This window comes from Lynx rufus, unplaced genomic scaffold (assembly GCF_022079265.1).
Source record: "Lynx rufus isolate CCGP_SWC_20201006 ecotype Redwood Valley unplaced genomic scaffold, mLynRuf1.p SCAF_14, whole genome shotgun sequence".
Lineage (NCBI taxonomy): Eukaryota > Metazoa > Chordata > Mammalia > Carnivora > Felidae > Lynx > Lynx rufus.
The window spans coordinates 39,840,807-39,865,734 of NW_025814828.1; the positions used below are offsets into that span (position 1 = coordinate 39,840,807).

The following is a 24,928-nucleotide window of genomic DNA, read 5'->3' on the forward strand; positions in this document are numbered from 1 at the left end:
CCTCAAAAAGTTAAAAATAGAACTAGCCTACGACCCAGCAATTCCTCTTATGGGTGTATATGCAAAGGAAATGAAATCATCATATCAAAGAGATACCTGCAAACTCATATTCATAGCGGCATTATTTACAAAAGCCAACACATGAAAACAAACTGAGTGTCCATCAATCACTGGATGAATGGATAAAGACTATATATATATATATATATATATATAAATATATATATATTCATTTTTAAATTTTTTTAAACATTTATTTTTGAGAGACAGAGTGTGAGCGGGGGAGGGGCACAGAGAGAGGGAAACGCAGACTCCGAAGCAGGCTCCAGGCTCCGAGCCGTCAGCACAGAGCCCGACACGGGGCTTGAACTCACGAACTGCAAGATCATGACCTGGGCCGAAGTCGGACGTTCAACCGACTGAGCCACCCAGGCGCCCCTGGATATACTCTTCGTATTTATATTCAGCCATAAAAAAAAACTCATGCAATCTTGCCATTTGCAAAAGCGTGGATGAAACTTGAGGGCGTCATGCTAAAGAAATCAGAGAACTAAATCGGAAATAAATCAGACAGAGACAGACCAATACTGTACGATCTTACATATACGTGGAACCTAAAACACTTGAACTCCTAGAAACAGAGGACAGATTGGCGGTTGCCAGAGGCGAGGAGTGTAGAGTGGGGGAAATGGATGAAAGTAGTCAAATGGTACAAACGTCTAGTTATAAGGTGATTAAGTTCAGGGGATGTAATCGACAGCATGACAACAATACCATATTGTGTATTTGGAAGTCGCTATTGAAGCAGAATGTAAAAGTTCCCACCACACACACACACACACAAATTATAACTATGTGAGGTGATGGAGGTGAGGTAATTCACCTTATCGTGGTAATCACTTCGCAATATATACATATATAAAATCACGACATTGTACACCTTAAACTCACACAACGTCATATGTCAATTACATCTCCAGAAAGCTGGAAAAAACGGGGGGGGTGCCTAAATGATTGAAAAATGGGCGGGGGCCCCTAAATGATTGACACGATTAATATCTAATCAAATCTAAGGAGGTGGCCCATTCTCCCATTTCTGGAGTAGATTGTTACAGTTTATATTTTCCTGTTTGGGGCAGTTCAGCCACAGCCCAATGTGTCATCACAACTTAGCAATGTGGTTCCTGTGACTCCTCCAAATTGGGACAACTAGCAAAATGTGTTCCCATAAATGGCAGTTTCACTACTAAATTCTGGGGAGAAACCAGGAGACATGTAAGACAGACTCGCATGGGGAAAATGGTAAGTACGTTTTGCTAAAGTAAAATACGTTGGTTATGTCTTTGGGTGAAGAGGGTCCAAGTCAGAATGACTTGAGCATTTTTAAGGGTTACGATTAGAACTCCCAGCTGACTAGCAGTCACAGTCTGTAGCGATTCGTGAATGGGAAAAACAAATAGGTAGGCTTTAAATATTAGACTCAGGAGAATAGCGTACTTGTCGGACTAAGCAAACACTCCAACGTTAGCAATTCTAAATTTAGACCCAATCTTGAACTGTTGGAGATCTGTGTCCATCCGGGCTGAAAAAGGGAAGTTCTTGGTTTCTGCTCCTTAGTGCCTAATAAGAATAACAGCTCCTTGATCTCAAGATCAATGGGGACAAGGAAAGGATGGATTTTTTTGTCCTTAATATCAAGTTGAGTCAGTTGTCAACTGCCAAGTTGGCCATGATGCAAAACCATGGACCCGTGTTTCCCAGGGAAACACGGCTGTGACCTTGTGGCGATATGAGGAGATGCAGGGAGTTTTGGAAAATAGAGCTCCCAAGTTACCAATATATAAAACAGATGTAGGGAAGAATGAGAAAACAAGGTTCTACAAATGCCTTCCTTTCCTGCCCTGGAGGCCTCCTTTGGCCTGTACTCTGGTGCGGGTAGAAAAGCATTTCTACCTGGCTTCCTTCAGGAAATGAAGTTTGATCTGAGCTTTGACACACCCAGCATGGAGCCTACTGGAAACAATCAAAAGAGTAAGGGGCACTAAGAGAGGATCAGACATTGGAGAGAAAGCGTAAAGTCCAACGTGGACCCGTTGAATTGGGGTGTCTGACGTTGGATGCACTGGTCTGAATCTCAGAGGGGAGATTTGGGATGGGGTTATACCATTTTTAATAATCACCTGTGGGGGCACCTGGGTGGCTCAGGAGCTTGAGGGTCCAACTCTTGATTTCGGCACAGGTCGTGATCCCAGGGTCATGGGATCGAGCCCTGCATCGGGCTCCGTGCTGAGGGTGGAGACTGCTTGAGATTCTCTCTCTCTCTCAATCTCCCTCTGCCCCTTCCCCACTTGTGCTCTCTCTCTCTCCAAAATAAAAATAAATGTTTAAAAAAATAACAATCATCCTTGGATGTGGATGACTTTGCCTCATAGGAAGAGTTACAGAGAGAGAGAGAGAGAGAGAGAGGGAAAAGGGGCCTCAAACAAACCGAGTCTTGAGAAAGTCTATTGATGGGCCTCCAGAGGAGGATGCCCCTCCTACATAGAAGTAGGAGAAAAATCATGGGTACGTGATGTCAGGAAGAAAGAGTTTGAAGAATTAGCGAAAATTTAATAGTGTCAGAATTCAAGGAAGTGCCCGCATAAGGGAATCTATAAGGTAGAACCTTTAGGGAACTTTGGCCTGCTGCTGGGGATAAAAATAGTACTATTGATCAAGAGAGTGGCCAGTGGGGATAAAAATAGTACTATCGATCAAGAGAGGGGTCAGTGGCAAGAATTCCAAGGAGTAAAAAGTTGCAGGTGCATTGGAATGCGTTGCCCTCCAATGGGATTTGCAGTTGTGGGTTTTGCTAGGGGTTGGTCTAAGGTCTGTTGACAAGACAGGTGGGGATCAGGCCTGGGGTTTTTTTGGGGAGTAGCTGTTTCAGGGACTGGCCTGGGGGGGGCCTAGGGGGTCGTTAAGGAATGAGAGGTTAAGGTTTCTTTTCACAGGGAGGATTGTCCTTTTCTTGGTCCTCAGCCCATCCAGTGAGCCCGACTGCTTTCACAGGTGCTGACTTCTTGCTACCTTGGCTCTGCTCGTTTCTAAAATGATTCTAATCTAATACAAATTTATAACAACAAAGTAATGGCCCGGAAACCCTCGATTTGGTTAATTATAGACACACACATTTATTTTAGTTGTAATCTCTCCTCTTTCATTTATGATTTTATATGTTGGAGTCCTCTCCCTTTTTTAATTAGTCTAGCTAGAGCATTGTCAATTTGGTTTGTGTGTTTTTGTTTTTTTTTTTTTAAAAGCCCTTCATGTTGTTAATTTTTTTTTTTTTTATTGTCCTCTGGTCTCCATTTCATTTATTTCTGCTCTGATCTTTGTTATTTCCTACCTTCTGCTAACTTTGGGCTTAGTTTGCTTTTTTTCTAGTTCCTTGAGGTGTAACGTTAGGTTATTGATTTGAGATCTTTCTTTTTTCCTAATGTAGGTGTTTATCACTATAACTCTCCTTCTTAGAACTGCTTTTGCTACATCCCGTAAGTATTGGTATGCTCTGTTTCCGTGATCACTTCTTTCAAGATGTTTTTTTATTCTCTTTTTGATTTCTTCCCTGGTCCATTGGCTGTTTAGGAGCGTGGTGTTTAATTGCCACATCTTTATCAATTGTCTTATCTTCCTCCTGCTACTTATGTCTAGCTTTATATTATTGTGGTCAGACAAGATACTTGGCGTGATTTTAATCTTCTCAAATTTGCTAAGGCTTGTTTTGTGATGTAACATGACCTATCCTGGCGAATACTTCATGTGGGCTTCTGAGAAGAGCGTGTGTCTGTTGCCTTCGGATGGAATGTTCTGTGTATGTCTGTTAGGTCCTTCCGGTTTAACGTACAGTTCACGTCTAACATCTTTGCATTGCTTTTCTCTCTGGAAGATTCATTCGTTGTTGAAAGTGAGGTACTGAAGTCCTACACTGTTGTACCACTGCTGATTTCTCCCTTCAGATACGTTAACAAATGTGTCCTTAGAACAGAAGCGAGTCTCTTGTAGGCAGTATATAGCTGAGTTTTGTCTTTTGTTTGGAGAACTGAAGCCATTTATGTGCATTTAAAGTAATTATTGATAGGTAAGGACTTATTAATGCCACTTATTCATTATTCCCTGCCTGCTTTTTCTTTTCTTCCTCTCTTCATGTCTTCTTTTGTGACTTGATTTTTTAAAAATCTTGTAATGTTTCTTTTATTTTTGAGAGAGAGAGACAGAGCGCAAGTGGGGGAGGGGCAGAGAGAGAGGGAGACAGGGAATCCGAAGCAGGCTCCAGGCTCCGAGCTGTCAGCACAGAGCCGGACATGGGGCTCGAACTCACGAACCCGTGAGGTCCCGACGGGAGCCGAAGTCACCGCTCCACCGACTGAGCCACCCAGGCGCTCCTGTGAATTGATTTTTTGTAGTGATATGCTTTAGTTCCCTTCTCTTTATCTTCTGTGTATCTACTGTAGGCTTTTTCTTTTTGGTTCCCGTGCAGCTTACATAACACTGTTTATAGACATAATGGTTTATTTTAAGCTGATAGCAACTTAACTTGGATCACTCTACCCTTTGAGTCTCCACCTTTTTATGTTTTGGATGTCACCACTCGCACCTTTTTATATTGTTTATCCATTAACAAACTATTGTCGAGGGCAATCCATTCTTGAATACGACTCCCCCCTCCCCCGCATCGGGCTCAACTTTTTACAAATTCTAATAAATTGGGTTTTCAATAGAGACAATAATCTCACTCTTGAAAAACAGCAGTTTACTATTTCTTTTTTTTTTTTAATTGAACTCTTTTTTTTTTATTTTTTTTAATGTTTATTTATTTTTGAGACAGAGAGAGACAGAGCATGAACAGGGGAGGGTCAGAGAGAGAGGGAGACACAGAATCGGAAACAGGCTCCAGGCTCTGAGCTGTCAGCCCAGAGCCCGACGCGGGGCTTGAACTCACGGACCGTGAGATTATGACCTGAGCTGAAGTCGGCCGCTTAACCGACTGAGCCACCCAGGCGCCCCCAGTTTACTATTTCTTGTTTTTGAGCCCTCGCATCTTTGATTTCTCTCCTTACTGTGCTCATTATGACAATTGTAGATGTAGAACTTCTGATAACACAGTCCATTGTCTTTTGTTCCTGCTCTTTAAGGAAACGCTTTTACCGTTCTTACATTAAGTATGAATCTTTTTTAAATTTTTTTTTTTCTTTTTCAACGTTTTATTTTATTTTTGGGACAGAGAGAGACAGAGCATGAACGGGGGAGGGGCAGAGAGAGAGGGAGACACAGAATCGGAAACAGGCTCCAGGCTCTGAGCCATCAGCCCAGAGCCCGACGCGGGGCTCGAACTCACGGACCGCGAGATCGTGACCTGGCTGAAGTCGGACGCTTAACCGACTGCGCCACCCAGGCGCCCCACATTAAGTATGAATCTTGCTCGGAATTGTTTAATAGTTCATTACACACATTTGCGTGTATTCAGATGATTTTCTATTTCATCCAAGCTTCCATTGCCGGGATAAACCCAATATTGTCATGATGTATTACTTTTATTTTACATTACACTGTCCTATTGGGTAGTATTTGATTTAGTATTTTGCATTACATCAATCATTCAAATAGCCTATGATTCTCCTTTCTCATACTGTCGAAGGTGGGTTTTGACATCCAGCTTATGCCGGTCTCATAAAAAGAGTTGGGCAATTCCCCTCTGGAATCACTTATAGAAATGTGTATGTTCTTTGTACGTGTCCTCCTTGTGAAAGGAGTTTTTAAAGTAGTATTTTAGACACTTTATTTCATCTTGAGTTAATTTTATATTTTTCTAGGAATTTGAGCATTTTCCTGAAATTTTCTTGTACATATTTTTATTTTTTAAATATGAAATTTATTGTCCAACTGGTTTCCATACAACACCCAGTGCTCATCCCAACAGGTGCCCTCCTCAATACCCATCACCCACCCCCCCATCAACCCTCAGTTTGTTCCCGGTTTTTAAGAGTCTCTTATGATTTGGCCCCCTCCCTCTCTTTTTTTTCCTTCCCCTCCCTCGTGGGTTTCTGTTAAGTTTCTCAGGATCCACATAAGAGTGAAAACGTATGGTATCTGTCTTTCTCTGAATAACTTATTTCACGTAGCATCACACTCTCCAGTTCCATCCACGTGGCTACAAAGGGCCAGATTTCGTTCTTTCTCATTGCCACGTAGTATTCCATTGTGTATATAAACCACAATTTCTTTATCCACTCATCAGTTGATGGACATTTAGGCTCTTTCCATAATTTGGCTATTGTTGAGAGTGCTGCTATGAACATTGGGGTACAAGTGCCCCTCTGCATCAGCACTCCTGTATCCTTTGGGTAAATTCCTAGCAGTGCTATTGCTGGGTCATATTTTTAATTTTTTGCCTGAAATTTTTAGCGTATGGACAAAGTTCTTTTTTTTATTAATTAAAATGCATACTTTATTCAGAATAATTTCCTGATTTTGTTTTGTTTTGTTTTGTTCTAAATATATGAAATTTATTGTCAAATTGGTTGCCATACAACACCCAGTGCCCATCCCAAAAGGTGCCCTCCTCAATACCCATCACCCACCCTCCCCTCCCTCCCACCCCCATCAGCCCTCAGTTTGTTCTCAGTTTTTAAGAGTCTCTTATGCTTTGGCTCCCTCCCACTCTAACCTCTCTCTTTTCTTTTTTTTCCTTCCCCTCCCCATTGGTTCCTGGACAAAGTTCTTTTTAATGCCTGTATCCTTTCTCATTCTTTTTTTCAAAGTTTTTATTTAATTTATTTAATTTGAGAGAAAGAAAGAGAAAGACAGAGAGAGAGAAAGGGGCAGAGAGGGAGGGAGAGAGAGAATCCCAAGCAGGCTCCACACTGTCAGTGCAGAGCCTGATGTGGGGCTCGAACTCAGAAATCGTAAGATCATGATCTGAGCTGAAATCAAGAGTCAGGTGCCTAATCGACTGAGTCACCCAGGCACCCCTGTATCCTTTGTCATTCTTAGTATTTTTGTATTTTTGCTTTTTTTCTTGATCAATCTTACCACAAGTTTGCACATATATGAATCTTTTCAAAGAATTCACTATTGGTTTTATAAACCCTCTATTAAGTCGGATGCTTATCCCGTTAATTATTTTTCTTTTCTTCTTTTTCAGCTTAAGCACTTAAGGCTATATATTTCTCTCCAGACGCCAAAAGTTTTAGTTTGTAGTTGGATTTATAGTTTTACATTTTTTTAAATGTTTATTTAGTTTTGAGAGACAGAGAGAGAAACAGAACCCGAGTGGGGAAGGGGCAGAGAGAGAGGGAGACATAGAATCTGAAGCAGGCTCCAGGTTCCGAGTTGTCAGCACAGAGCCCGACGTGGGGCTCGAACTCACGGACCGTGAGCTCATGACGTAAGCCGAAGTCGGACGCCTAACCGACTGAGCCACCCAGGCGCCCCTCCATTTATAGTTTTTAAGGCATACTTTCAAAAATTAAAATCCAAAAGGGCTTTTGGGTGAGAAGAAACCAGTACATGTGAAAAGGAGAGAAGATGATCTAGCGACATAAGGAGAAAGAGGGTGAGAGCCAGTGGAGAGAAAGAACACCTTGTCCTCTGTGACTTCACAACCCTCCATGGCCTTTAAGATCTATAGCAAAGTTGCTGAACTCTTGGTCATCGTAGTTGGGAGGTGATTTTCTGTGAAAACAGGTAAAGAAGCCAGCCGGTCTTTTCACTTTCAATCATGTGGAAAGCGGAGAGGCGCATTTGAAAGTACAGCTCAGAAGCAATTAAAAATCTGAGTTTTGCCAAGGCTGTGGACTTGGGGTCCCTGTCAAATGAGCCAAACAGTGATTAGTGTTATGGAGAAGCTATGCAGTTTTCAATGTGATAGTAAGAAGGGAGATCTGTGTTAGCTGAGCCCTTAAGAGTTTGTGCATCCTTCCTTGAAATTTCTTCCCCTCTAAAATATTCACGTCTCACTCGCCATACAGAGTAGACTGATAAGAGATGGCCCAGAGAGGAGTAAAAATAGTCCTTTTATTCATGTCCTCCTGAATAGGAATCAAAGAAAAGAAGTCTGAGTAACACCGTCCTCGATGCTTTTTCTTGTGTCCACAAACTCTGGACTCTGGTCTGCCAGAAATCTTAATACCCAGGGGAAGTATGCGCCCACTGGAAGACAGAATGATTGGAGCGTTTGAAAATGTAAAAAGCAATTATGTGCTTGAACTTTTTTCAGGCTGATTTATTTATTGTGTGAGAGAGAGAGAGAGAGAGAGAGGAAGGGAGAGCACACGCGTGTTGGTGAGCAAGAAAGGGGCAGAGAGAGAGAGAGAGAGAGAACCCCAAGCAGGCTCCGTACTGTCGGCACTGAGCCCAGAGTGGGGGCTTGATCCCTCGATCCCACGTGAGATCAGGACCTCAGCTGAAACCAAGAGTCAGGGGCGCCTCAGATTCACTGCCCTCTGCTCTCTCTGCCCCTACCCATCTCTCACATGCACGCTCTCGCTCTCTCTCTCTCTCTCTCTCAAAAATTAAAAAAAAAACAAAACGCAAAAAAAGAGTCAGATGCTTAACCGACCAAGCCACCCAGGCACCCCCGCACCGTAACTTTTTATTTCATAGGTCAGAACTGTTTTTTGCAGTTTGAGTTAGCTTAACGAATGGAGGCTTTCCGCTCATGGGTAAATATATCATTTGCTCACAGATAGTTGAGTGGTTAGAAAAAAAAAAGTACCAAATTTAATAGAATCACACACACACAAAGGAAAATGGGCACCACCTGGTGATCATAATTTAACAAGAGTCTAACACTTTACTAATGTATTTGAAAGGATACAGTTTCTTTTTTCTTTTTAATTTTTTTTTTAACATTTATTTATTTTTGAGACAGAGAGAGAGCATGAACAGGGGAGGGTCAGAGAAAGAGGGAGACGCAGAATCCGAAACAGGCTCCAGGCTCTGAGCTGTCAGCACAGAGCCCGACGCGGGGCTCGAACCCACGGGCCGTGAGATCGTGACCTGAGCCGAAGTCGGACGCCCAACCGACTGAGCCACCCAGGCGCCCCGAAAGGGCACAGTTCCAACTGGCTATTAGCCCATGCCACCACAAAAGTTAGCCACCTAAGGGAACAATTATTTTATTATTGCTAATGGTTTCTGTATGACGGGAATTTAGAGGAGAGTTGGGAAAGAGCTCATCAGAATGGTTCTGGCTCTGGTTTTCTCATGTGGTTGCAGCCGGGCAATGACTGGATTGGAAACAGCGGGGGCTGTTCAGGTATCTCTCTTCCAGGAGTCTCTGGGACTCTCCATGTGGTCTCTCTACACGGGCTACTTCGGATTTCGTTGTAACTATCAGACTGCTTGATGGTTGCCGAAAGCTTCAGCAGCAAATACTCCAGGGGCTCCTGGGTGGCTCAGTTGGTTAAGCGTCCAACTTCCGTTCGGGTCATGATCTCACGGTTCATGGGTTTGAGTCCCGCATTGGGCTCTGTGCTGACAGCTCGGAGCTTGGCGCCTGATCTGGATTCTGTGTCTCCTTCTCTCTCTGCCCCTCCCCTGCTCACGTTCTCTCTCTCTCTCCCTCTCTCTCTCTCTCAAAAATAACAAACATTAAAAAAAAAGAGCAAATATTCCAGCTCACAAGGTAGAAACTGAATCGTCTTTATGACTAGCCTTGAGAGTCGCATAACATTAATTCTGTCGTACTCTGTTTGGTCAACCCAGTCACAAAATCCCACCCATTTTCAATGGGTGGGGATCTAGATCCAACCTCTCAATGTGGTGAGAGTCAAAAAATTTGCAGACATATTTAAAAATCACTGCAAATACACCAGAAAGTAGAGGAGGACAATTTACATTCCTTGTGGAGAATGACTGAGTGACGGTCAATCTTAAGACAGACCTTCTTTCGCCCAGATATTCACCCCCACGGATACCCACATTTTCAGTGTTTTCGGTATCTGGAATCTTGACTTTTGTCCTGTCATCACCTTTATTCTCTTTCAGCATCACGACCTACATAAGAATAGCGTCAACCATGGGCATGTGGGCCACATGATGGAAGGCCTCTGGAGGAAAAAAAGGAAAGAAACTCATGTTAGTGAACATCCATTTTATGCCAAATATCAAGGTAAACCTCACGTTTGTACTCATGTCACCAAAACTGCCCAGGAATCTGCTGCTGCCTACCAAATTAGCCTACACTTTAGTGTCACAAAACAGCAACTGTATTCATCTCACAGCCTTTGGGGCCAGGAATTCAGACAGGGCACGGTGGGGCGGTCTCGCCTCTGCTCCACAATAACTAAGGTCTTAGCTAGAGTAGATTGAATGGCTGGAGAAAGCCATCACGGCTCTACCTGTTGGTCGAGTTCCTGGATTCTTCTCCACATGACGTTTGTTAGAGCTGGGGCGTCTCAGATGACTTCATTATCCACACGTCTGATGCCTGTTCTTGGATAGCTGGCATAGCTACGTATTTCTTTTTGGAGACTCAAAAAGCACATTACTATCTAAAAGGCACCGAGATGTCAGTTTAGCTTTCCCGAGCTTGTTGGACTAAGGAACCTCTTTTTTATTTATTTTTTTTTAATTTTTTTTCAACGTTTTTATTTATTTTTGGGACAGAGAGAGACAGAGCATGAACGGGGGAGGGGCAGAGAGAGAGGGAGACACAGAATCGGAAACAGGCTCCAGGCTCTGAGCCATCAGCCCAGAGCCTGACGCGGGGCTCGAACTCACGGACCGCGAGATCGTGACCTGGCTGAAGTCGGACGCTTAACCGACTGCACCACCCAGGCGCCCCAGGAACCTCTTTTTTAAACGTAAGACCCATTAACATCATCAGTCCATGGAATATGCTTTCACAGACGTTGTATTTCTCTGTTGTGCAGAGAAAATGTTCTATTGTTGATGTTATAAAATGTAATATTATAGGCGGAATCTGATCTTAATGAGTACCACTGAACTGTCATAACTACATAACGAGCCTATTTTCATGATCTGATTAACCATCCAGGTTGAAATTGCTCTGCTGGTGTATATATAGTAAATTTTCATGAAAAAGAAATCTGTGTGATCAGAGTCCCTAAGTCCCTGTCAATCTAACGGTGAGAAACTTGTTGAATGTAATTTCTGCCGATTTAAAGAATTGGGGTGTCTACATATTTTTTTTTAGTTTTTAATCTTCATTTATTTTTGAGAGAGAGAGAGCGTGAGTGGGGGAGGAACAGAGAGAGAGAGGGAGACACAGAATCCGAAGCAGGCTCCAGGCTCCAAGCTGTCACCACAGAGTCCGACGTGGGGCTCGAACTCACGAACTGTAAGATCATGACCCGAGCCGAAGTCGGACGCTCAACCAACTGAGCCACTCAGGTGCCTCCGGGGTGTGTATAGCTTTAATGACTTTAATGAGCTTTAATGACTACAGAATGTTCAATTTTATTAGTAAAATATTATACAAATCAAATTTACTTGTATTATATTGAAGAGAATATGTTATATTGAAGAAAATTTTCTCAATTGTACGTATTTATATATGTTAAATATATCTTGTCTACATTCAGATAATCTCAATCTCTTTGGTACTTTCTATATGCCAAGCCCTGTTGTGATAATATATGTATATGTATATGTATATGTATATGTATATGTATATCTATATATCTATATCTATATCTATATCTATCATCTATGTATCTATCATCTATCATCTATCAATCTATCATCTATCTATCTATCTATCATCTATCTATCTATCTATTTATCATCTATATATCAATCTATCATCTGTCTATCTATCATCTATCTATGTATCTATCTATCTATCATCTATCAATCTATCATCTATCTATCTATCTATCTATCTATCATCTATCAATCCATCGTCTATCTATCAATCTATCATCTATCTATCATCTATCATCTATCTATCTACCATCTATCTATCATCTACTATCTATCTACGACAACATACCACTAGTTCTCATTATTTGGAAACATTATTTGGGAGAGATGGGCCTTGCATATCTCAGACAATGCTACTGCCAAACCAGGCTATATAATAAGCTGGAAAATAAAACAAAATCCCCAGCCAAATGCCTCCAACAGTCGTAGAGAGAGGAGGGGGACTTGACTCCTCTGGGTGGATGTCACAGAATTTGAATGGTCGGAGAGAAGAAAGGAGCACCGGGTCGGCAAAGCGCGATCAAAGGCAAGGTGGTGAATCCCATTTCCCTGTGGACGCGGCAGTCCTTGCACACACTGCTTCTGTTCCTTGTCCTTGCTTTCTGTCTCAACCTGCCTCTGCCTGTTTGCAAGTCAAACCAATGCCTGAGTGTGCAGCGGGGCAGCTAAATCTGATGGATCCGTTATTGAGACTGATGAATGAGCCCATTGAAACAGTAAAGATTGATGTAAACGCTTTCTCTGGGCACAGTCGAATGCGAAAGAATAAAATTTAGAGCTGGGGAAAAGCAGGACCCACGGTGGTGGGTTGATTAGCCCACTGAAGACCGTCGGAGGTGCTCTAAAAGGGAAGTCGCTGGGCAAAAGTAGGGTTTTGTGAGGATCGTTGGCACAGGAGAAAGGCATAGAATTAACTGAAGGAAGGGGAGACCGTAGACAGGGAGGTTCAGTGAGGGGGTAGTGGACTCTCCCAAGTGAAGTGGTGAGAGCTGGTTTGATATGTGAGGAGAAGACACAAGAAAGAGAAGATAAATCTGCCGTGTTTCAAAGAAAGGTTTGCGCAACTTGGTAACAGAGGGACTGGAGGGGGCAACTTTGGCTCTCTCGTTTCGAAAGGGACGGGGTTAAAAGAGATGCTTGAGTTTACATGAAGCTATATAAGATCTCTGAGTCTCAGATAATCAAGGGAAAGGGAAAAATTGAAAACACACACGTTCTTGTGGTGTAACTCAGGCTGCTATACCCGACCACAGACTGGGCGGCTTAAATAACAGACATTTATTTTCTCACAGTTTCGGAGGATGGGAAGTCCAAGGTCGAGGTGCTGGCAGATCAGTTCCTATGAAAGTCCCTTCCTGGCTTACTGAAAGCTGCCTTCTTGCTGTGTCCTTTCATGGCAGAAGGAGAAAGAACTGACTCTGGTCTCTTCCAAAGGCATGAATCCCATCACGAGGGGCCCACCCTCATGACCTCAACCAACCCTAATGACCCGCCAAAGACCCCACCTTTGAATGCCATCACACTGAGGGCCAGGGCTTCAACATATGAATTTGGAGGAGACACAGACATTTTGTCCAGAACAGGTCCCCTTTCTCAACATCCTGCTGTTGAATTCGACCATACTCCCAAACAACGGCGTTATCCAACCGTGCCTATGTTTGTGGATATGTTTGTGCACATCATAATTCAGTTTGCAGTGGAACTATTCTTGCATTGTGCAAGCATACCCATCGCTGATATTAATGAACCATCTTCCCTCTTGATAATTTTAAACTAGCCTTTCAACTGTTGTCTTCTGACTTTATGTGCGGGTATATGTAGCGGCTAGGATCAAGGTTGGTTGAAGGTACCACGGAAGCCAACTAACAATGTTTTAGACGCAACACCAATTTCTTGCCCACATTATACTGTGATGATAAGCTCTCTAGAACTGGTATAACAGGTCTACAGATATCAGAGACCGATGTCCCTTTAGTCCCTTGACTCTAACACATGGCTCTAACTCATCCTAACACACGGCTCCCTTTGTTAAGACTCTCTCATCATTAGAGATGGTTCTAGAGCTCCAACAATCTCGCATCAGAAAGGAAGGAAAGGGGAAAAGGGGAAAGGTACATTTCCCAATTATATCAGCACCCCTTATCGGCCGCCCCTATCTGTAACAGATGGTAGCATTTAGCCAGGTACATAGTTGCTTCCATTAATACAGGGTTCCAGTAGGTAAAAGAAGGCAAGAATGGTTATTATCTCTCCTATAATATGCCTAGTAATCAACAGTACAGTCTTCTGAGTATTGAATTCTAAATCCCACTGGATTATTTTATAAAAGCAAGGGGACATGAACATGTTGTCTAAATTTTGTTATTGGCATCAAAATAAGATATTCTGGGGGCACCTGGGCGGCTCAGTCAGTTGAGCATCCGACTTCGGTTCAGGTCATGATCTCACAGCTTGTGAGTTCAAGCCCCGCATCGGGCAAGATCTGTGCTGACAGCTCGGAGCCGGGAGCCTGCTGTGAATTCTGTGTCTCCCTCTCTCAATCCTCTCTCTCTCTCTCTCTGCCCCTGCCCTGCTTGTGTGTGCTCTCTCTCTCAAAAACAAATAAAAAAGCATTAAAAATAAGATAATCTGTATGTATACGTACGCAAGATAACATTATCTTCACACTTTGTTAAAATTTGCCTCAACCTCAGAAAACTGACTGTAAATTTCACCTTTAAGGATAAAAAGATGATACCATTGAGCTACTGTCTATTAAACCCGTATTTTGACTTTTTGCATTTTTTTTTATTTTTAAAATTTTTTTTTCAACGTTTATTTTTTTTGGGACAGAGAGAGACAGAGCATGAATGGGGGAGGGGCAGAGAGAGAGGGAGACACAGAATCGGAAACAGGCTCCAGGCTCTGAGCCATCAGCCCAGAGCCCGACGCGGGGCTCGAACTCACGGACCGAGAGATCGTGACCTGGCTGAAGTCGGACGCTTAACCGACTGCGCCACCCAGGCGCCCCTTGACTTTTTGCATTTTGAGGTGAAAAAATGGGCTTTCTCCAACCCATCCCGCACTCTAACTTGGCCTCTCTAGTCGCCAGTGGCCTTCTCCAGTAAAGGGAATGGCCAGGGTTAGAAGTACAGGAAACTGATGCTGGCATTCCCTATGGAATAGGAACAGAGAAGTCAACAAAATGCCTGAAATCAATCCTGCCATGAAATCCGGTATTCAGGTTTGCTCTGAATGCGTTTTCTCTGCTTTTCTTCAACACCACCTCCCGTCAATTTAGGTGACGCCAGTGGGTTTGATCCTCTGTCTTACTTTGGGCTTCTCCAAATGCAGTGAAACAAGGACTTGGGTGTAGGTAGTTGATTTGGGAGATGGTCCCAGAAGCACACGTGAGACAGGAAGAGAGGAAAGTCAATAAAGGGTGTGTTAATGGGTAGTTTGCTCAATCCCACTGTGACCCTCACAGGAATTGTGTCAAACATGCCTCACAATTGTTCCATCAAGGGCGAGGGAGGCCGCAGCATTTATCTGTTGACTCCCATCCCTCAGCAGCTGGAGGTGGCCCCAGGGGGGTGTGACATGGCTAATAGTTCTGGCTTGCCCTACTGGAAGGCTGAGCAAGCTCTCAGGCAAAAAAAAAAAAAAAAAAAAAAAAAAAAAAGCAGAAAGGCTCAGGAATTTGAGGTTGAAAAACTTCAGCTACCAGTGGACTAAAGATGGGCTGAGGGAAAAGGCATTAACAGGGCCCGCTACCTGCCCTCCGAGACTCTGTGTTCAGGGTAGTTACAGGACACAGGCCTGATCAATCCGAGTGTCACCTTCTGTGGCCACACTGATTGGATCAAGTATGGGCACATGATCGGGCATCTGTTACCTCGCAAACACAGAGCCGACCAACCCAACCTCTCTTTCTTTCCTCCACCCTGCCTTCCCTTCTGTATTATTGACTGCTGAGCGAAGCAAATTTGCCGTGAGTGTAGCAGCTTAAAGTATCAGTTTATGGAGGTCAGTCAGGAGTCTGAGCCTGGCTTAGCTGAATCCTCTGTCAGGCTCGGATCCGTTATTATTGAGAGGCTCCCTCAAGTTGTCCGAATCCATTCCAGGCTTTGGTTCTTGCTGGCTGCCAGCTGGAGGCAGCCCTGGACTCCCAGAGACTTCCCACCGTTCCTGAAGGCCGCGTGGCTCTCTCCCTAGGCACCCCAACAACATGGCGGTTTGCTTCTCCAGAGTCAGAAATGGAGGAAGGGAGTGAGTCCGCTAGCAAGATGGAATGGTATATAACCAAATACAACCACAGGAATTGCATTCCGTCACCTTTGCTAGGGTTCTATTAGTTAGAGGGAAGTCTCAGGTCCTGCCTACATTCAAGGGGAGGGGATCATAGAAAGGTGTGAATCCTAGAAGGTTGGGATCATAGGCACCACCTTAAAGCCTATCTGGCACCCTTTTTCTAAGGTTCTCAGTCCCACCATGATAAGAAAGTTTGCTTTCAGGGATTCCGAGGCCACCACTCCCTCTGAGGCAGGTTCCTTGCTTCTGCCTCCATGGTGATGATCTTAGAAGGTCTCTCTCTAAAGACATGAAAAACCTCACATCCTTAATCTCTCATAGAGCACTCTCTCTAATAGAGCTGCTGATAAATTGGGATTTACTTCAATTGCTTTGGACATCATATCTCTCTTGGTGAATCCCAATACCGCATTAACCTTCTTGGCAATCACGTCACGCCGCTGATTGAAATTATATGAAAGCCAACGTCACCTTTCATTATGAGCTACTGTTATGTCAAATCTGTTCCTTCTTGCACTTTTGGACCTCAGGGAGTTACTTTACATTCATTCTTCCTAAATTTCATTCTGTTGATGTTTTGGACATGGTTTAAAAAAAATACGTTATACGTGTTTTGGGTTTGGCTAGCCTTCAAACTCTAGGTCACCTGCAGATTTGACAAATGTGTCTTATATGTATTCCGCCAGGCATTTGACTCAAAATGCTGAAAATGGCAAAGCTAAGTGGAGTCTGGAGGGCTGTCACCACGATGGACAATAATAAATTCATGCATGTAACACTGTTCCCAATGATCCCACCTACGTTCTCTCTTTTTTTTTTTTTTTTAGTTTATTTATTTTGAGTGAGAGAGAGAGAGAGAGAGAACATGAGGGATAGGGGCATAGGATGAGAAAGAGAGAATCCCAAGCACGTACCACACTCTCAGCACAGAGCCCGATGCGGGGCTTGATCTCATGAACCATGAGATCATGACCCGAGCCAAAATCAAGAGTCAGTCACTCAACCGACTGAGCCACCCAGGCACCCCAATCCTACCTAGGTTCTTAGTGGTCCCCACTTCCTTTTGTAAAGGCCCCAAGACCATCTATCTGATAATCCTTCTACAATTTGGTTGAGGTACAATATCAAGACTACCAGTATATAGTTTCTGGAATCTAAACTTCTCTTCCTTTCGTAAATCGGGATACTCTGACGGTGCACGGCTGGATACCCCATTAAGACCAAGGAACTCATTTCTCCAACCTCTGGGAGTTAGGTTATTGACAGCTTATAGCTGCATCCTTCTCTGGGCACTGCCCCCTGCTAAAGAGAAGCCACCTCTCCTAAGGCCACCTCCCGCTCCTGGGTGGGGGGAGGGGGTGGTTAATCTTCATATTTGTCAACTGGTGGAAGTGAGTTTATAAAGACCTGGTTCTCTTGCCTCAGAGCCCACCGTGGGATCAACCCAGGTCTTTGTTGTAACTGAATTTCCATTCAGTTTCTCTCTCTCTTTCCTGTTCTGCTTCCCCTCTTTCTTCACCAGCGTTGGTCCTGAAGGCACACCCTAATGTGAGTCTCTGACTCAGAGTCTGTTTCCCAGGGAACTAGACTCATAGGACCATCCCCATTCTTCGGGAGCCTCTCCCACCCTCTTTCAGTGTCCAGGGTATAATTTAAATCTATTTTATTGGGTAAGAGCTCTTTATAGCTCTCTAATTCTCTGGCGCTTTTGTCCCTCCGTGTATTGTTGACTATATATTTGGGAGGTTGAAGATCCTTTTTCTCAATTGTGAAGGCAAAAAAAAAAAAAAAAAAGTTGAGGCATTTTGCTTTTATCCCGTGACCTGCTCCCGTTTGGTGAACAGCTCCCTTCCTTGCATTTCTTTTGTGTATGACTAAATGAGCCCTTTTTGTGTTCTTTGTGCTTTCCGCATGCCTTAACTCACTCTGAAACTTGGCCCTTCTCGCACCCTTCGCGCTCCCCTCACGCTTTGCAGAGCTCAATAGAGATTGATGGTGGACGCACAGGCCACCTGCTCAGGGCACCTGCTTGCTAATTCAGAGGTGAAGTCTGTGCTTTGATACAGAAAAGTGCTGTCTCGGTTTTATCACCGTCTCCTTTTTAACTTCTGGCCCATATACAAAGAGGTTTCTTTTTCCTCCATCCCCAAAACTCACCCTGCCCAAGCCCTGCTTGGGGTAGCAATTTTCCTACAACCAATGCCTTTGAATACCCTTTCTGTGCCACGTTGTTTCAGGCTGTAAGAAGCCAGCCTAAGCAGTGATAATCCATTTTGATGGTTTCCAGCCAAAGATCTAGCTGAGTTTATTTCTATGACATTTTAGAGCTGCCCACTCAACACCAAAATTTTTCAAACTGTCATTTGCACCTTTGTTCTTTGCTACCACCTAAACATAACTCAGCACACTCCATATTTTTCTTCTGGGCAGGGGAGAAAAAAATAACAACCTTCTGAGAATAGGAGAATGGAACTGCTCCATTCTGTGAAGCCCCACATAAAACAGAAGAATGGTGGCTGGTAGAATAATGGCCATGTTTACGTCGCTCCGAGACATAAAATTATCCAGGCACACGCGAGCACCATATTCCATGGATATAAAGTTTAAGGCATTTCCCGTTAAAGGGGAAATCATTGGTACTGTCTCGACTTCAACAGATCTGCTCAAGTTCTCCCACTCACTCCTAAATTCTCAGCACATATCAAACTCTGATTGAAAAGGCTTCCTAATGTGGTGCATATAAAACGAAGTGTACTTGCAGTGAGGTGAGGTCTTTGATCGCTGAGATCGAGCACAGAGCCAAATTGAGTACAAGTGGTAATGAGCAAAAGAATGGGAACAGCTTTTGCGATCTTCAGTCAAAAAGCGCTCAAAGAAATTTCCAAGATATGATTAGGACTCTGGCGGCTCGATGACCAGCCATGTGCAAAGAAGAATACAAAGTAGGATAGAAGCATCAGGCACTGGCTGCCGAAAGGAAGCCGACAGAATTAGCCTGGTCTCATGTCTTCTCTAGTTAGTGTGGGTTTTTAATGAAAGATTTCCAAAGTTAATAGTGTAGATGGAGACCGTCTTTGCCCATGGGAAGGGTACCTATCCCTGGTAATTGGTCCTGAATTCTGACTCCAAGACTTTTTAACTGTGCGACCTTTGGCAAATGGCTCAACCCCTTTGGTCTCAGTTTGTTTATCCGTAGACAGGGAATAGTAATGATGATTAGTTCTGAGATCGTTGCAAGGATCAAATGAGATATGGCATTAGAAGAGCTCAGCACAGCGCCTGGTTATAAACTAGAAGTTGGATGAATTTGAGCTACAATTGCAGTTGTGATTATTACAATATAGCATGAATTTTGATGACTTTTCCTAGGTGACCCCCTCGATTGGAAATGCATTATGATTAGTTAAGGATCAACAGAGGGAGTAGGTTTCCCCATGAGTGGACATCGTGACGACCAAGTTAGGGGAGAAAGAATGCCTACAAAAGTGGGTAAGGTCCCGTGAGTTTTATGGGCCTATTGCCATTTTCGTGGGCCTGGATACTTTTCAATTCTCTCAGCTAAATTGTAGTGGTGAATGTAGCTAGCTGCCAGCTCTCCGTGGCCTCAGCACCTTAATTATGATTGAGACAAAGGTCTGACTCTTAATGAGAACACAGCCTCATCAGACTGCAGAGCCCTGCCCACAAGTCTGGGGCGCTTTTTATTTCACGGGGCCCTTACTTTGTCAGAGATTTCCCAGCCTTGGAATATGAGGGCTGATGTACTTATTCTCTGCTCTCTGGAAGGAAAATGGAAGAGAAAGCAAACAGTATTTTGGCCTCCAGGTCTCTTCATAGACTTAACCTTCAAGGATGGTGCCCCTCCCATGGGCAGAAGAGACCGTCATGTACTTCAGAGGCCTTCGACTCAGATGCCTACGGCAGCCCAGACGTGAGCAAAATAGACCAGAAAACCTGTAGGGCTTGGGATGACAGGAGAGCTTGGATCTCACCAGAGGGCAGCTCCAGGAGGTTGCCGTCACCGAAGAATATGGATACGGTGATGTTAGGTCCTCCGATTTTTCAGGAGAAAGTACAAAGCTAGCTTTCTAGGTTGAATCGCCTAGTTTTGAAATGTTGGCAGATATTCAAGTTTTTAAAAACACCGTGTGGGTCAAATAAAATGTTTGCCAGCCACGGACCAAGGATTGGGACCGTCCGCTATATGGTACAACTTCAGTTTCCCGGAGAGGTTTCTTCGGACCCCAAACGTGTGCCCTACCATATGCTACTCCCCCGGAAGTCTGCAGCAGTCTTTCCCAGCTCTACGACCTTTCTTTCAAGGTGCAAAGCCACCCATTCCATCTGACGTCTTTTAGTTTTGCTGATTGTTTCCATCATTGTGCAGACGCTTGTTGTCTTGATGAGGTCCCGAGGGTTCATTGTTGCTTTTATTTCCCTCGTCTCTGGAGTCGTGTCAAGTACGAAGTTGCTGCGGCTGAGGTCAAAGACGCTTCTGCCTGTTTTCTCCGTTTGGATGGTTTCCTGTCTCACATTGAGGTCTTTCATCCATCTTGAGTTTATTCTTGCGTACGGTCTAAGAAAGTGGTCCAAGTTCATTCTTCTGCATGTCGCTGTCCGGTGTTCCCAGCGCCATTTGCTGAAGAGACTGTTTTCCATTGGATGTTCTTCCTGCTTTGTCAAAGATTAGTTGGCCATACGTTTGTGGGTCCAATTCTGGGGCCTCTATTCCATCCCATTGATCTATGTGTCTGTTTTTGTGCCAGTACCATACTGTCTTGATGATTACAGCTTTGTAATACAGCTTGAAGTCTGGAATTGTGATGTCTCCAGCTTTGGTTTTCTTTTTAAACATTACTTTGCTTGTTCTGGGTCTTTTCTGGTTCCATACAAATTTTAGGATCGTTTGTTCTAGCTCTGGGAAGAATGCTGGTGTTACTTTGATAGGGATTGCACTGAATGTGTACATTGCTTTGGGTAGCATCGACATTTTAACAATATGTGTTCTTCCTATCCAGGAGCATGGAATGTTTTTCCATTGTTTCATGTCTTCTTCTATTTCTTTCATAAGCTTTCTGTCGCTTTCCGTGTGGAGACCTTCTACCTCTTTGGTTAGATTTATTCCTCGGTTCCTTATGGTTTTTGGTGCAGTTGTAAATGGGATCGATTCCTTGATATCTCTTTTTGCTGCTTCATTAATAAGAGACTCTTAAATACAGAGAACAAACTGAGGCTGGATGGAGGGGAGGTGGGCGGGGAGATGGGTTAAATGGATCATGGGCATTAAGGAGAGCACTCTGGGGGATGAGCACTGGGTGTCGTATGTACGAGAAGAATCACTGGGTTTTACTTCTGAAGCCACAGAACATACTAGGCTGTATGCTAACTAACTTAAATTTAAATTTAAAAAAAAATGCAAAGTCACCCTTGTGGGAAGCACATTGAGAACTCATCACTCACTAGCTGCTTAGATCATGCTAGCTCATTGCATCCATTTAGGGGATGAGAAAAGGGGAAGGTGTCCAGGTGGGTGTGGATAGGGTCGTCCAGTGGAATGAACACCCAGAATTCTTTGATACTCACTAGGTGTCGTAACCTCACTTTTCCTTACTTGTAGAAAGGGGCTACTAATGGGATTGCGGTGAGAACCAAGTCAAGTAACACACACCAAACGTCCGGCCCAGAAGAGATTGTCCTTAAGTAAAAGTTTAACCTGGAGGGAAGAAGGAAAGCTGTTCTGGAGCTCAGAGGCAGTTCTGCAGTGGTAGAGGCATGGGGGGTGGCCACACAGCACCTCTCAGAGGAGGGGTAACAAGGGTGGGAAGGCAGGAGGAAGCCATGAGCAGCCAGAGATATCATTCTCTGGCCAGCAGTCCCGCCAGTACAGAGGGGATACTGTATTAAAGGAGAAGCAAGCACTATGATAATAACCCACAAACGCAGCCTGTTATACTGACCCGCATCCTAAGCTTGCACGAGTCTAATTCATCTTTCCAACACGTTTGGCCGCTATGGACTCCGTTTTCTGGATTTCTTCGCTCAAATCAATGTTCCCTGCCCGCGTCCCTTGCGTCTGTAACACGTAAGTGACTTGCCAGCCACATTTTTTGCTTTATGGAAAAAATAAAGCCAACCGAACCTCTTACGCTTTGTGCTGTGCAGGATGCAGGCGAACTTTGAGAGGAGAAACCTTGATCAGAATGAAACCAACTTTAGAGGTCTACGCAGGGACAGGAGTGTAGGGTCGAGGAAGGACTGGGAGATAAACATCCATGAGTAAGACAAAGGAAAAGGACAAGTGAATCGAGTGTGATGGAATCACATGTCAGAAGCTTCGCCCTGTAAACATGCTCCAGTGCAATGACAAAAACGGTCATTGAAAAAAGCAAGAGAAATCCTGTACCACGGACCAACAACAGACCTTCAGGCCCTAGCTTCTAGCTGGTACCGTTGCTTGGCTATTCCAACGACAAGAGCCTGCCGCATTGTCTGTTTTGAGAGTTCATAAAGGAAGAGATTGGGTTTGATCCAGGAAGCAGATTACAAGAAAACGTGTTTCCCAGTTGAATATTGAAGCTTCCAACACATACATGCACACGCTTCTTCATGACTATGGCCAAAGTGCTTTGGATTCATGTTACTCTATGTGACAAATCAAAGGAGTGGACCAATCTCCATATTCTGTTTTTCTGTGGTTGGCCTGTTGTCTGAGGCAAAAGATTAGTCGGGATGTTAACCAGGGGTCCAGATGTGGCTTTTCAGAAAAACACATTCCTTAGCTTGGCTTCTGTGTGTCTTAGTTGCCAAGATCCACTCTTCTGGGCTTAACTCGGCCTCATTGCACATCCCCCCCACCCCGCCCCGTCTCATCTCAATGGCCACCACAGTGGTTGGCTTCAATACTGGAACAGAAAGAAGGAAAAGGAATACATATTTGGCTCCACAACAAGCTGGAGAAAATGTGTCAAATGCATGCCACTGCCATATGTCACTCTCTCTCCATATCTAAGTCATCTCTGCAGAAAATATTATCCTAATGAATTCCCATCACTGCCTTTGCACAAGGGTGGCCGTTAAGTCCTGAGGTTTGGAATTCTGGTCGAACAAGTATTGTGTTCAGTTTGGTTGTATAGGATCTTGGAAAAACTGGCCACACTAACTTGATTCAACCCAAGTTTCGTTTTGTTTGGAAAGGTCAATATGTGAAAACAAATACAGGCTGGCCCTTTAAGAAGCCCAATTCAATCTGGGACAAGACCCAGGAATCTGCATTTTATAACAAGCTACCCAGATGGCTCTGATACAAAGAGTTCCCTGACCTTACTTTGGGAACCATTGTCCTGGGTCACCTAGGCCAACACCTCTTAAATTTTTGGAGCCCAGAATCCCCTGACAGGGTCGAAAAATTATTTAGGACCCCAATGAGCCTTGGCTTATGTGGGTTATATCTATTGACTCTTACCATATTAAAAATTAGAGCCGAGAAATATTGTAAATATCTATTTAGAAATCATCTTTGAAATAACAACAATACCCGTTTTACAATTTAACACGAGTAAAATATTTTCGTGAAAAATAACTTTTTTTTCTCTTCCCAAACCAAGAAGATCAGTGAGAAGAGTGGCATTATTTTGTTTTCAAATCTCTTTATCATCTGGCTTAATAGAAGACAGATGGGTTCTCATATTTGCTTCTGCATTCTAGCTGTTGCAATATGTTGTTTTGATGGAAGCATACATATGAACAAAATCCAGCTCACGCAGACATGTAGTTGGAAAAGGGAGGGAGTATTTTCATAGCTGTTTTAGATACTACACCAAAATGCAACAAAGTGTAGAGTCCTGTAAAGGTTCGTTGCAACATGGAATCTGAGACCACCGTCAGTGAGCTTTTCATTCTCTATCACATTAAAATTCGTCGGGACGTCTCGCGCGTGGAATACATTTTTTTCCCCCGTGCATACTTTTAGAAAACTATGAACTGGTCATTTAGAAGATATTGGTTCACCAAGTTATGCAGATATTGCAAATGTTGACACATTTCATGACACAAAAACTTTTAAATCGTATTTGTTAATATCAACACTAATCTCAACAGCAAACGTCTTTAAAGTTTGGGAAGCTGCCAGGCACATGGTGATGGATGTAAGCTTTCCAAAATTTTAATTTTCTCTTGAAAGTTGGAATTTTATCTTTGGCAACAAACATCGTCAGTTGTTTTCCTTGAAATAACAGACTCACTTTGTTCATTGTCAAAAAAAAAAAAATGTATCTGCCAAATACCCAAGTCCGAATAACCGTGATTTGTCTCTCAGTTATTTGTTCAAGTGAAAATGGTCCTCCATGAAAAAGGCAGCTAGTTCAGCTCACGACTCAATTGTACAACTACTTGTTCTTCAGACAACTATCACATGTTAGTGGACAGAAGTGCTTTGTGCGTATTTCTCACTGTGTCACACAGAATATTAAAATTAAAAAAAAATTTTTTTTTCAACGTTTATTTATTTTTGGGACAGAGAGAGACAGAGCATGAACAGGGGAGGGGCAGAGAAAGAGGGAGACACAGAATCGGAAACAGGCTCCAGGCTCTGAGCCATCAGCCCAGAGCCTGACACGGGGCTCGAACTCACGGACCGCGAGATCGTGACCTGGCTGAAGTCGGACGCTTAACCGACTGCGCCACCCAGGCGCCCCCAGAATATTAAAATTTTTAAGAGAAGGCGCAGGCTAGGCGTTTTCCAATAAACATAGAGATACAAGCTCATGTTTGAGAATCCTCAAGCGCTGGGTGCTCCTGATAGCTCTGGCCAGGTGAAAGTCAGATGTCCCCTGGGGGTTAAGACCTCAACATAAGAATTTGCAGCGGTACCGGGAAGGGAGACCCAATTCAACCTAAGAGAGAATCACTCCTGGGTTGTTATGGATGGATG

General features: G+C 43.6%; 1 long non-coding RNA gene across 1 annotated transcript in view; it reads left to right on the forward strand.

Moving 5' to 3' along the window:
- The first annotated feature begins 1,212 nt into the window (after positions 1-1,212).
- Positions 1,213-24,928, forward strand: part of LOC124509472 (uncharacterized) — a 41,240-nt gene continuing 17,524 nt past the window's right edge. The window contains exons 1-2 of the long non-coding RNA XR_006961457.1: positions 1,213-1,302; positions 10,030-10,153. This is a non-coding gene — a long non-coding RNA (uncharacterized LOC124509472). The remainder of the gene's footprint in view (positions 1,303-10,029; positions 10,154-24,928) is intronic.